At 31.3% G+C, this 12,267-nt stretch overlaps 1 protein-coding gene across 4 annotated transcripts in view; it reads right to left on the bottom strand.

Annotated features, from left to right (window-relative positions):
* Positions 1-10,965, bottom strand: part of SH3PX1 (sorting nexin 33-like protein SH3PX1) — a 45,815-nt gene extending 34,850 nt beyond the window's left edge. Inside the window, exon 1 of one of the 4 annotated variants that reach the window (XM_013319851.1) lies at positions 10,927-10,965. The gene's annotated coding sequence lies outside the window, so the exon portion shown is untranslated. Of the gene's footprint in view, positions 1-10,887; positions 10,907-10,926 lie in introns of those variants that run through there. The other 3 variants (XM_013319848.1, XM_013319852.1, XM_013319849.1) reach the window with 3 other exon arrangements.
* Positions 10,966-12,267: the final 1,302 nt, after the last annotated feature.

The following is a 12,267-nucleotide window of genomic DNA, read 5'->3' as shown; positions in this document are numbered from 1 at the left end:
TTTACATAGTTATTAACATTAAGATATTTAGATTTTACACACTTTTAATTAGTCAAAAATGGTTGCTTTGCATTAAATTATGTAAACTCTTTCGACTTGTATGTATTAGGAAATTGGTTAGAAATATATAAAATACAACGCAAAAGAAAATGTTTCGTAGTTTGTATAGAAATTTGATAAAGTTCTAACAAAATAAAACTACATAAAGGGTAAAGTTTGCTTTTGCACAAGTATTAAAAGGTATGTTATTTATTAAACAGAAATACTTATAAAGCCTTTTTAATATTACATTACAAAGTGCAATGTGAATATGTGTGAACATTGTACAAGTAAATTAATTACATATTTACATTAACAACAATTCAAAGCGGCTTAGTGTGCGCGCAGTGAGCGTTACAAACTTGCAGCACGTGGGGCCTTCATTTCTATTAAATGCAACAAGAGCAGAATTAATTCGCTACTTAGTGCTGTTTAAAAATTAATATATCTAAAGAAAAAATATGTATAAAAACGATGTATATAACATGGCTGTCTCTGTTGTTTTTAGTGTTTCCTGCAAGGAATAACGTGTAAAAATATACATTTTTTAAACAAAGCTTTAAAAGTATAGACAGGCAATAGGTTAATTCTAACTAATAATATAAAAGTTATGTTTGGACGGATGGATGGATGGACATTTGTTAGAAGCTATCTTCAGAATGGCTGCATCTCGATGAAATTTGGCATAGATGTAGAAAATAGCCTGGAAGAACACATAGCCCACATTTTTTTTTTAAATAACGTGCGGACTCACGGGCGACATGTAGTTATATCATACACTATGTTTGTTAAAGAATGTTATAAAACCTTTCCATTTGTTCAAGAGCAAAGCTTCTACCACAAGTACCATGTATTTTTAATCAAGTGGAAAGAAAATTATTAGTGAACTAAAAATTCGAGTACTTTGGTTACCTCTGGCGATACTTAAGACTAATAGTAAAAATAGCCACATCTTAAAATCCTTCTCAAATATCCATCAGCTTTTGAGTAATTACTCTCGGGGCCATGTGGTGAATGTCAGAAATATATTTAAGTGTTACTTTGCTTCACTTAAATAGTTTTAATGATATATTTGTAAGTAATAATATTTTAATGACAACTAACTTTTATACATCCATTCTGTTATCCATATTTATGCTGTAATTAAGTGTTCACTTATTTTTTTTACTTTTGTAAGGAATATCTCTGCCAACTATAATAAAATGCAAGGCGTTGCAGTTTAATGCATTTAACGCTAGAGAAAAAGTATTTAACGTTGCGGTTCTCATTCCAATTATTTAAATCGCAGCATATCATTTCTCTGACTTGGCCTTTCGCATATTTTAGGATCTACATTAATAAGTATTATGGCTATATAATTCATATTTTAACTTACTTTACAAAAACAAATGTTATTATTTTATCGTTATAAAAGATGTTTTTTTTTATATCATAAGGTGGCAAACGAGCGAGCGGCCACCTGAAATCGCTGAAATAGCGAAGTGACCGTTGCCCACAGACATACGCAAATTGCATATGCGTTGCCTACCTTTAATCGACGGAGGAGAGGATGAACAGAAAGAAAATATTTTCCCTTCCCATGCATCCTCTCATCCGGAAAGTCCACTTCCACTTCCCATTCTTTCCTTATAAGAAAAAGGTGGGAAGGGAAAGAGGACTAAATTAGGCCTCCGGGACGCATACTCATCAGACGAAACGCGGAATTGCTTCCACTTCACGCCTGTCTTCTGTGCGGTCGTGGTATTTCACCGGGCGAGCCGGGCCAATTCGTGCGAAGATGTTAAAGCTGGCTCTACCACTGTTATTGTATGTGGTGTTTTTAATCATTAAAAATCAAACGTATTTATTAATTAAACTAAATAAAAACACGAATGCGAAAAATAATTTAAATATTGGTAATACAAACATGGGGGAATACGGGTCTGTTACGTAAATAATACGTACCGGATATTGGAGCGCTTCTTATCGAAATTCTACGTAATAATGTCGATAACATGCTTGTATTTCGTTCACGTGTTTTTTAAGTCTTGATTTCCTTTATACTAATTAACTTAATGCTAATTACACTCGTTATGCCCACAAGCAAAGGAATTAAACTATTTCTTGATGTCTCCTTTTCTTTCTTATTTTTATTTATTTTTTACATAATAGTATACATCTATCGGTTTGTACAGAAATACTATGGACTTAAAATACCCAATACTACGACTTACCGTGGGTTTCTCAAACCAAACCAAAATTCACGTTTAAAACATATTGTTATCTCTGTTTCGCCAAACATAATGACAGGGATGACGATATGTTTTATAAAGAAATTTTGATTCCAGAAACTCACCTTTAGTTACACTTTTCATGATAATTAAATTATTTCATTTCTCAGTGGTTAAAATGCACACATATTTCAGTACTTTATTTGAATTTCAGATTATGCGTTTAAACATAAAATCGTTCACTTCATTTTCATTAATATTAATATAATCGAGATCATAAACCGCAATCGTATATCGGAAAAAATAATTGAACCGATTATTCGTAAACCACGTTTTTAAATTATACGTCAATATCATGATTAATGATTTCAGAATTGTATACACATTTTGTACACGAATTATTATTATTAGATTTTATGAAAATCGAATTTTCACTAGATTATCATTTTCCTTGTATAGTGTCAATCACGTAGAACCTAAAATTATCCCGGTTTCCACAGATAGACTTTTAAATAAATTCCAGCTTGATACCGTCACGCGTTTTTGAGAAAAAGGTTCTTGACATACGGACAACAAAGTGATCCTATAAGGGTTTCGTTTTTTCCTAAGAGGTACGGAACCCTAAAAGTAAAAAAATTGTAACAATATTAATTATAGCCTTGCTTTTTACTGATAAAAGATAATTAAAATTGTTCCTGTAGATTATGACTTTATTTATTACAAACATACAAAATTCAATTATATATATTGTTAGCTGAAGGTGGTACTTAAAGAATGATGGTGGGGTGATGTCATCTTAAGTAGTCGCACGTTCATTTCGAGATACACTCGCCACCAAACACTAAAGCCAGCGGAAGCTCTGCCCGTTCGACTATCCAAAATAATAAATAATTTTAACTCTGATAGTTGATCAAGTTAATGTTATATTTCAAAACCATTTAAGTGTTAATTTAATCAATTTTGTTAGTTTTGTTATTAAATCAGAAGACTACTATAGTAGTGTATAAGAAATTGTTTTTTTTTTTAATTTTTCTGCTTCTGATCCCTAAGAATATAATTAAATTTATAAGGGTGAATACTTTGCATATGGTAAATGTATCAAAACACATTACACAACAATATTGTTGTGTAATGTGTACACATAACATAATTTTACATCAGACTTTTAAACAGAATTATTATACTTATTTGGTGGTATAGAAAATAACCTTTTACAAAGAGTAATGAACAAAGAATAACAAAGGCAGGTAGATAATTCTATCCTGAACTTCCGCAAATTACCTTTGTCGCGGCGACATTTAATATCAAAGACGAGCTTTTAAGCTTTTGCTTATTATTTCAGTAACAAAATTTCTTTTTTATTTTATATTTTACATACGAAACATATTTCTTTACTTAATCACAAGAATTCCGCATTTTTTTTTGTTTTTGAATCGTAATAACATAAAATATTATCGTATTTCTTTACTTATATTCTAATTGTCGGTCACATGTCGTTAGAGGTTACTTAACCCAAACTTAGAGTCAAGGCGATGTTAGTGCATACGTAATGATCTTAAATGTTTGATAAACAAGAGTGACGTCACATAGCGTGTGTCACAGTATGAGATCTTGATCGGACGAGGGCGCGTGGGCATGGCCTTGCTGTCTACAGACAACGCTATTTTTGATAATAGTGTGCCCCACGAAACTGTAAATAAGGTTACACGCTACAAGCGATTAGCTATAAAAAAATTAACTACTACTAATAAAATTGAATATTCTGATTTTAAATGACCTATTAAGTGGTTGGCAGTATGGAGTCGTTTGTTTCCACCAGTGCGACAACGACTGCTAAACACAATATACAGTCGCTCGGCCAGTCGCGCGACCAGTTATCAGTGAAAATGGGCACTAATACTTAAAGCATTCTCTTTGAACGACAATTTCATCTCCAAAAAAACACCGAGATATCAAACTTAAGAGTACTTCTTATAATGTTTCTAAAATAGAATACGTTTCGTTTTTACTAGTTACATATTTTTTGTGCTCTTTTTATAGATACTCGATGTCGAAGTAAAGATACGTCAAGGTTGTTAGATGAATTGGCAAGTCTGCGTCGAGAGGTTTTAAAGTATATTTGAGATTTGTTAACAAGATAGTTAAGTTACTTATAGCTGTAAGGAAAATATACTTCGTAAGTCATTAAAATGAACTCGGTAATATTAAGACGGAAATTATTCAGTTTTATTTTTCTCAGAATTGAATTAATGTAAGAATCGTAGTAATAGAATTTTATTTAACATATTATATATTATAGAAAATACATAATATATTATAAGTCAAGCGAAAACATTGTACTTTGAAATTGAAGGAAATGACGAGAAATTTGTTACTAATTTAAAGCTACTTTCTCTGGTCAGTGCCTTCGTTACGTAAGTGGCATAAGCACTATAAAAAAGAGGGACAATTTTAAACGTATAAATAAATTTAAAAACGTAAATTTTTTTTTTATTTTAATAATACGTTGCTCTATTCTATTGGTATAAAGAGAAATGATTCCTTCCAGCCTTTTTTGTGTAACGTCAAATAGAAAGGGTCATAAAATAAAAGCGAACGACGCAAAGTTTTGGTTATATACAATTTGTTATGGCGTTTATTTTTATTATTTCACAACAAACATTTATATTACAAACATTAATTTATATATTTTATAATTACTTTTGTACAGAGAAAAAACGTCTATTAGTTATCTGTCGATGTTTCAAGATGTATTGTTTTTATGTACACTAAATTATTTAAATCGAATTAAACTAAACTGAAAAGACTAATTTATACTTTATTTGTAATACTATGGTTACGTTTTGCGTGTGTGTGGGTGCGTGTACGTATGCATACTGATTTGTTAGTGTGAGAGAAAAGTGTCAGTTTGCTAATACCTATTAAACATATCCAGTAAACAGTAATTATGTTGTCCATAAAAGGTTTTTCTTTTCATTTGAAAAATTCCTCGTGAAATCAATTTAAAAGCCATCGTAAGTTAAGTTCAAAGTTTTACTATATTCTGTAACACCGGAAAACGATGTGAAGTAATAAAGTTTTGACGCTTTTACGAAAGATCTCTGAAGTGTTCGCCGGCAATTATCTGATTTAAAAAGTTTTTATAACTTTTTTCGCTTGTAGACCATTGTTTTTGTCAACTTTAATATTTTTTTTTGGTTTTTTGTATTTTAAAACATGAAAATAATATTCGTAATCGTTTTAAACTTGGTTGTTTACGAACGAAATAAATCTACGTATTTAAATAGTACTTTTTATGTGAAACAGACCGATTTCAGTCGTCGGCGGCGGTAGGTTTCCGTAAACAAATAGAACACGTGCTGTTACTAATGGAAACTTTCTCGAAATAAACATTGGCCATGTGCAAGAGATACGAATGTACGCACTAACGCATAGCCACAATAAGGCTGTGGTCACGAAATTTGCGATGAGCGGGCGGTGCGATGAGCGGAGCGGTACAAGGGATAAAGCGGGGCAATGGTATCAAAAATATAGTACAATACAGTGCACGCATAAACGAGCGGAAGCGGAATATTACTTTTGCTTACATAGCCCCGCTTGTCGTTAATATTGTGCCCGTGGCCTTACTCTACCCGAATAAATATAAGCTTACAAGCCTGTGTTATTTTAATTAAGTTCTTAGGAGAAAATAGTGTAGTAATTTAGTTTGCCGTGTTCACCAACTATATGTATGCTTGAATTATAAAATTTGTTTGATAAAAACACAAAAAAAAAATTTCAACATATCATATTTTAATTTAGTTTAAATAAACTATAAAGTTAATCAACATAACAATGTTCACGACAAGAATGACAAGCAATTGCTTCTTCTAACAAATATATACAGACTTCTATTTTATACGTTACTATTATAGTATTTGTTATTTTACCAATAGTCGGTGAGCAAATACATAGTATTTTACGAAGAAGGTTTCCTCAATACGTTCCATTAGGTATGAGATAAGAGTATTTTTCTATGTTGTCACAAGGTCACGTAACGTATACAAAACAAACACACATAAAAGTATATTTCCACTAATTTATTTTTTATCATTCGAAACTGATGATACTCCTTACTTAATATACAGAATTATAATTTACTGTTGAGTGTACTTACTATATTTAATTTTAGATGTAAATAAGACTTTTTTAGGGCTAGGGTTAGGCTAGGAGTATACTTTATTCATCATTTGGTACAATTATAACATTTTAGGATCAGATCTGATATTGTTAATAGTGTTAGAAGATAATTACATTCAAGTAATAATGGTGCTCTTGAAATTGGTACAAAAACAATTAAAATAAATAAAGTTACTTAACGTTAAAGATACGAAATAAAATAATCGAGACAAGTAAAAAATATTCAAAATAAATAAAGTTACTTAACGTTAAAAATACGAAATAAAATAGTCGAGACAAGTAAGTCGTTTTAAGCTTGTAATTATTTATATATTTATAAACATCATGTCTCGGCATCTCATTACAATGTTTATAAATCAATGCGTTGTGTTGCGCCGATAGCGTACGTCATTATCAAGGTTAAATGCCAGATGCTGTTGTACCGATGTCGCAGGGATCCGTTAATTAAGACAGTTAGCTTATTCCGCGAAAGCGAAACGGAACCCAAGCAACCCGTGACGATCTTAGCATGGGTTTTATTTGTTTTACGGTGGGTTTCTAAGAGCAAAACGCCCGTTTAAAACATAATGTTATTTCTATTTTGTTAAAGTTTTATACATAGATTTTGGTGTCAGAACGGCTAGTGAATCATTTAGAAGTCTTTTTTTATAACACGAAATTTAATGTAATGTGGAGCAAACTATTCGTTCGATTTTCATGTCTTTTATGCTCTTAGCTTTTTTTTATAACAGAAGGGGGCAAACGAGCAGCGGATACACCGAGGTGTTCAACGACGCCCATGGACATCAGCAATACCAGAGGAACCGCAGATGCGTTGCCGGCCTTTGAGGTGGTGATAGGCTCTTAGCTTTGCCGGTTCACTCACTATGTTGTATACTATTTAAGTTAAACAATGTACAGACATATTCTTAGTATTACAATACTGTAGCCAATGTATTAATTTGCAATTTGAATATAAGTCGAGGTTTGTAGTGATAAAGTTTTTTATTGTGGTCAGGCTGTGTAGCGGCGCACTCAAGGATATCGAATGAATAACAAAGTGTTACGTCTCATTAACATTTGTTCCTTCACCGAGATAAAGATCACGAACTATTCAGTCATTTTGCTAACATACCGTAAACTCTGTGTTTATATTTGGATTAGTTTAGGTGACCTTGTTTAAAAAAAAAGGCTTTTTACATTTAAATTTGAGCTGAAATTTTTCTCAAATCTTAAATCAGAAATGTTAACCGACATGTTTTTAAACAAGTACTAATTTTGGCTTATTATAATCTTTTTTAAAATTAAATATTTGTTATGTTTTTTCCTTTAAAATAAAAAGTTGTGTATTACTAATTTGATTATTACATAATTTTTCCTTGATCGATAATCGAACCTAAGAATCTCAATGCCACAACTGTCTGTACTTTAACCGTTTTAAAATAGCCATGAGTATTTAGAAAAAAAAGTTCTTTGGCACAATTTCTCAAGACGCTCAGACCGCCTCCGCCTTTTTTGTGTACAATCCTAACGAAGAGCGCTCTCTTATATTAAATTTAACTTCCAGTAATATTTTAAATTTATGGCGTATTCAAATTCAAATTTTCCTATTTTTATCTCGCTTTTAATCGTTTGCCAGGATTGAATTGGAGTGCACTGTAACAGGGTTCATGCTTTCATACTTGTGTAATGGTGTGTATTAAAATCTTATTATGGAATAAAAACAATTACACGTTTTCATCACACATATAATATACGAGAAACACATTGCAAAATGTAATAAAATATAAGTTACATTTGATTAGTCATTTTAATGAGATGGATGACATGATTTCAAATACTTTTTTCAAGACGGTATGACTCAAGATTCCTAGAACAAGTCCGGAAAAGAACTGGATAATTTAAGACAAATTACTAGGAAGTTGTTCAATCTTACCCGTATCATAGTTTTTTTCAATGTCTTCCCTAAAACTAAACAACTTTAATTTTATAAAAAAGAGTAGATTTGTTTATATTACTAGCTCTCACCAACGACTCCGTCTGCGCGGAATTAAAAAAAATCTTAATGAGTAGCGATATGTTATTCCAGACTATGTTCTACAACTGTGCCAAATTTTATCAAGATCCGTTGAGGCGTTCTGGAGATACTTTCAAACAAATATAAGTAAGATTAGCAAAATAAGTTTCTTTTCCTAAAATGTGTAACGATTTGTAACTTTCAATTTCGCTTCTCCCATTGAAACGATAGCCTTCAAATGTCATTGTTACAAGTGTCGCAATCAAGTTAAAACTTGAGTCATTAACAAAGATTTTAAGTCGTATTGGTGCTAAAAGTCGGTTAAGCCGGGATCAATTAATTCTATCTTGGTAACTTAAGATCATTTAGCGGCGAAAGATGATTTCTAAAGTGTAATTTTGAAAAGATATGTTAGTTTATAGTCATTGCTAAGAGGAGTTAGGCAAAAAGTACCTTTAAAACAATAATGATTTGTAAAAAAATAAAAAAAAAATCCAAACTAAAGTAGATTTTAGTTTAATTGTTTATTTTTCCAAGCATAGACTTCAGATTATTAGTTTTAAGTAGTAGTACAGTTAATACTTCACATAACTTTAATGATATCGAAATAAATGTGTTCATGTATTTATGTATTTGTGGGTGTAAAATGACCGCGTAGTATTAGAAATTGTTGACATTATCGTACGTGCACCGAAACCAAAATAGAGTCAGTTAAAGTCACATATTATGTGCACCGCAGCTCAAATAAAGCTATGGTCCAGTTCCAGCAAGAACGCTGTAATATTTTATATTTATAGCTCTATAGCACGTTAAAAACGAACCTTACAAACAATTTTGTCAAGGCAGAAAAGGGTGTCAAAAGTCTCCTGAGCAAAGATTAATGCTAGAAATGAAGGTAAAAATAATCTTATATATAAAAATTCTCGTATCACAATTTTTGTTCCCATACTACTCCGAAACGGCTTGAGAGATTCTCATGAAATTTTGTGAGCATATTGAGTTGGTCTGAGAATCGGATTTTTAATCCCGCGCGGACGGAGTCGCGGGCGACAGCTAGTATTATATACATTTTCTGTCAACCAATAATAGCTTGAACTTTACTGCTAATATTTACTGCAGGAGCATTGGAACAGTTTGCATACAAATTGTATAAATTGATTTAATACAAAGAAAATAAAGGAAATTAATCGAGTAACAAGTCAAAGAACTTTGTTACGCATTGGTTAAAATTATTATTCTCATTTTAAAGTTGGAACAATAATGGCGTAACTTTTGTCAAATCATGTCTAACCCTGGCTCGTTGCCATTGAAACACTGGGGTAATTTGAGCAAACGGACCGAACTTGCTCAGTAAACAAGGATCTTGTCACATTAAGATTTATGTATTTCTTTTATTCAGACAATTTTTTTCCCCTCACTTATTATTCCAACGCAAACTATGGTAAAATTTTTAATTCAATTGCTATATAGTTAACCGAGATGAGTTTACTTTTATTCCCATTGGTTACAGGATTACATTATTAAACTCATGCTAACTTATCGTAAGTAATTAAAATTATATAGTTTTTAATTTCCATTCTGATTAGGGGTCAGTTATTTAGTTCGGCTATAGACGATGGTGCCGAATTCCAGTTTATATTTTATTCATGCAATTTGTTAATACTCCACGAATTCTTCTTTTTCACAACTAAAGTGGTGTGATTTTTCTAAATCTTATATCTTTAAATGAGCAATTCTTGTATATATATAATTGGAATCTTGGAATCGGCTCCAACGATATTAAATTTAGTATGTAGGGGGTTTCGGGTGCGATAAATCGATCTAGCTAGGAATCAATTTTAGAAAATGTCATTTTATTTGTGTTTTATCGATAATCAACTTAAACATAAACTTAACTTTTTCTATAGGTAAGATCGAAAAATATTATTCATATTTCATCATTTTATTAGTAATTCGTACTTAAATATAATTTCCAAAAAACACAATTTAAAAAAAAAATACCGAGCAAAGCTCGGTCATCCACATTTTGGAATATTAAGAGTGCAATCAAACTATATTTCTAAGTTATTCCTCCGTGATGTGCTTTTGGCGCAGCCACCACGCTCACTTAGGCCAAATATTTGCATTTCGCATTTCATTACATAAGTGATATAGATTATAGATTTATATTTATATCCAAGAATAGGAATAAGAAATTAAGAACTCTATTCAAAAATTTTTTTTTCATCAAAATTGTATATGGCTTTTCCAAAATACCCGAGGTCAAAGTAAATACACAAGAATTGCGCATTATGTACTCATACGGTCGAAGTATGTAATGAATCAGTTTATGTTAACCATCATGAAATATTTATATTTCATATTTAAGCATGTAGGTTGGTAATAGGTTAATGGATCATAAAAATGTTGCAATTATATTTTATTCATAACTTGCCAGTTTTAAAAATATTAAATAATATTTACTTTTAAAGAATTCAAACACATTATGAAGTTGTAACTTACGTTCACGGTCACAAGTTTAAAAAAAAACTTCAATCCAAATATTAATATTCCACTAAAACAGCAATCCACTTTGATAATAAATAGTTTTGGACACTATATTTAAAAGTACAGATTTTATTTTTTAGAACACAACACACACGAAAACATCCGATTATCGGGACAACAAGCGACACGAGTTTACTCGACGACCGTCAGCAGCGAACTGACCGGGTTTCAAGCGAACAGATTTTCTCATTCGCATTTCGTTATCTGTTATTTGGCGCGAAAATGTTACGACGGACATTGTTTACTGTCGATTGATAAGAAATTTAGATTTTTCGCTCCATTTTTTTACTGCCGCGGAAGATGTATTTATTTAAGCTAGAATTAAGTGTTACAAATTGTTATAAGATTCTTATATTTTTTTACGGCTTTTTAATGAGATTAAATAATCACGCGGTTTAGTGGATTTTTTTTTATTATTTTATAATGCGAGTCAATATTTTTGTTGCAAAGAGGTTTCAAAATTTAATCTCACCTCGTATCGTAATTTATGTGCAGTTTTTTTTAATTAGCGAATAATTTTACTAAGTCAATTTTTATATATGCCTGTAGTATGAGAAGAAACAGTTTTGTCTATTCGATGTGTAATGTAGGTAACATTGGACTTGAAATGAAAAAAATTAAGTTTTTTTCCGTAAGTTGCGATGTTACCATGTCTGGCTTACCTTTAGCAAACAAAAATGTTTAAAACCTCAAATCAATTAATACACTCAAGGTATTTGGTAAATATAAAAGATAGAATAAATCTTTGCAAATAATTTCAGATACAACAAATAGATGTTTCGCATATGTACTGAAACTTTAAGACTGCAATAATATTCACAAACTATGTTCCAATTATGTATGAAACTTGGCACAAGTATTTGCTGTTTGACGAGCGCTCGAAGTGCACTCACAACTTTGCCAGCGCACGTCTCGAACACTAAAATGCTACATCTTACAATATAATTAATTATTCATTTATAGCTTCAAAATGGTACCATTGTTTCTTCTTTTTTGAATACAAGTGAATTGGTAATTGAATTCATATATTCTATTTTTGATGTTTGTAATCTCTCTCTATTTACAGCCATATGTCGCCCACTACTGGGCATAGGCTTCCCCTAAAGATTGCCACGATGATCGGTCCTATGCTACCCACATCCAAGATACCCCCGCTACCTTGCTTTTGGCTACGTTGCTTCGACCTATCCGTCTATTGTCTATTATAGGTAAATTCACACCTGGAAATACGAAGAATTCATGGTAGATATTAGGTTGATATGACGAATCTTTATATTACTTTCACTGGCTAACAAA

Source organism: Papilio xuthus, unplaced genomic scaffold (assembly GCF_000836235.2).
Source record: "Papilio xuthus unplaced genomic scaffold, Pxut_1.1 DF826115.1, whole genome shotgun sequence".
NCBI lineage: Eukaryota > Metazoa > Arthropoda > Insecta > Lepidoptera > Papilionidae > Papilio > Papilio xuthus.
This window is presented reverse-complemented; position numbering and strand designations above follow the sequence as displayed.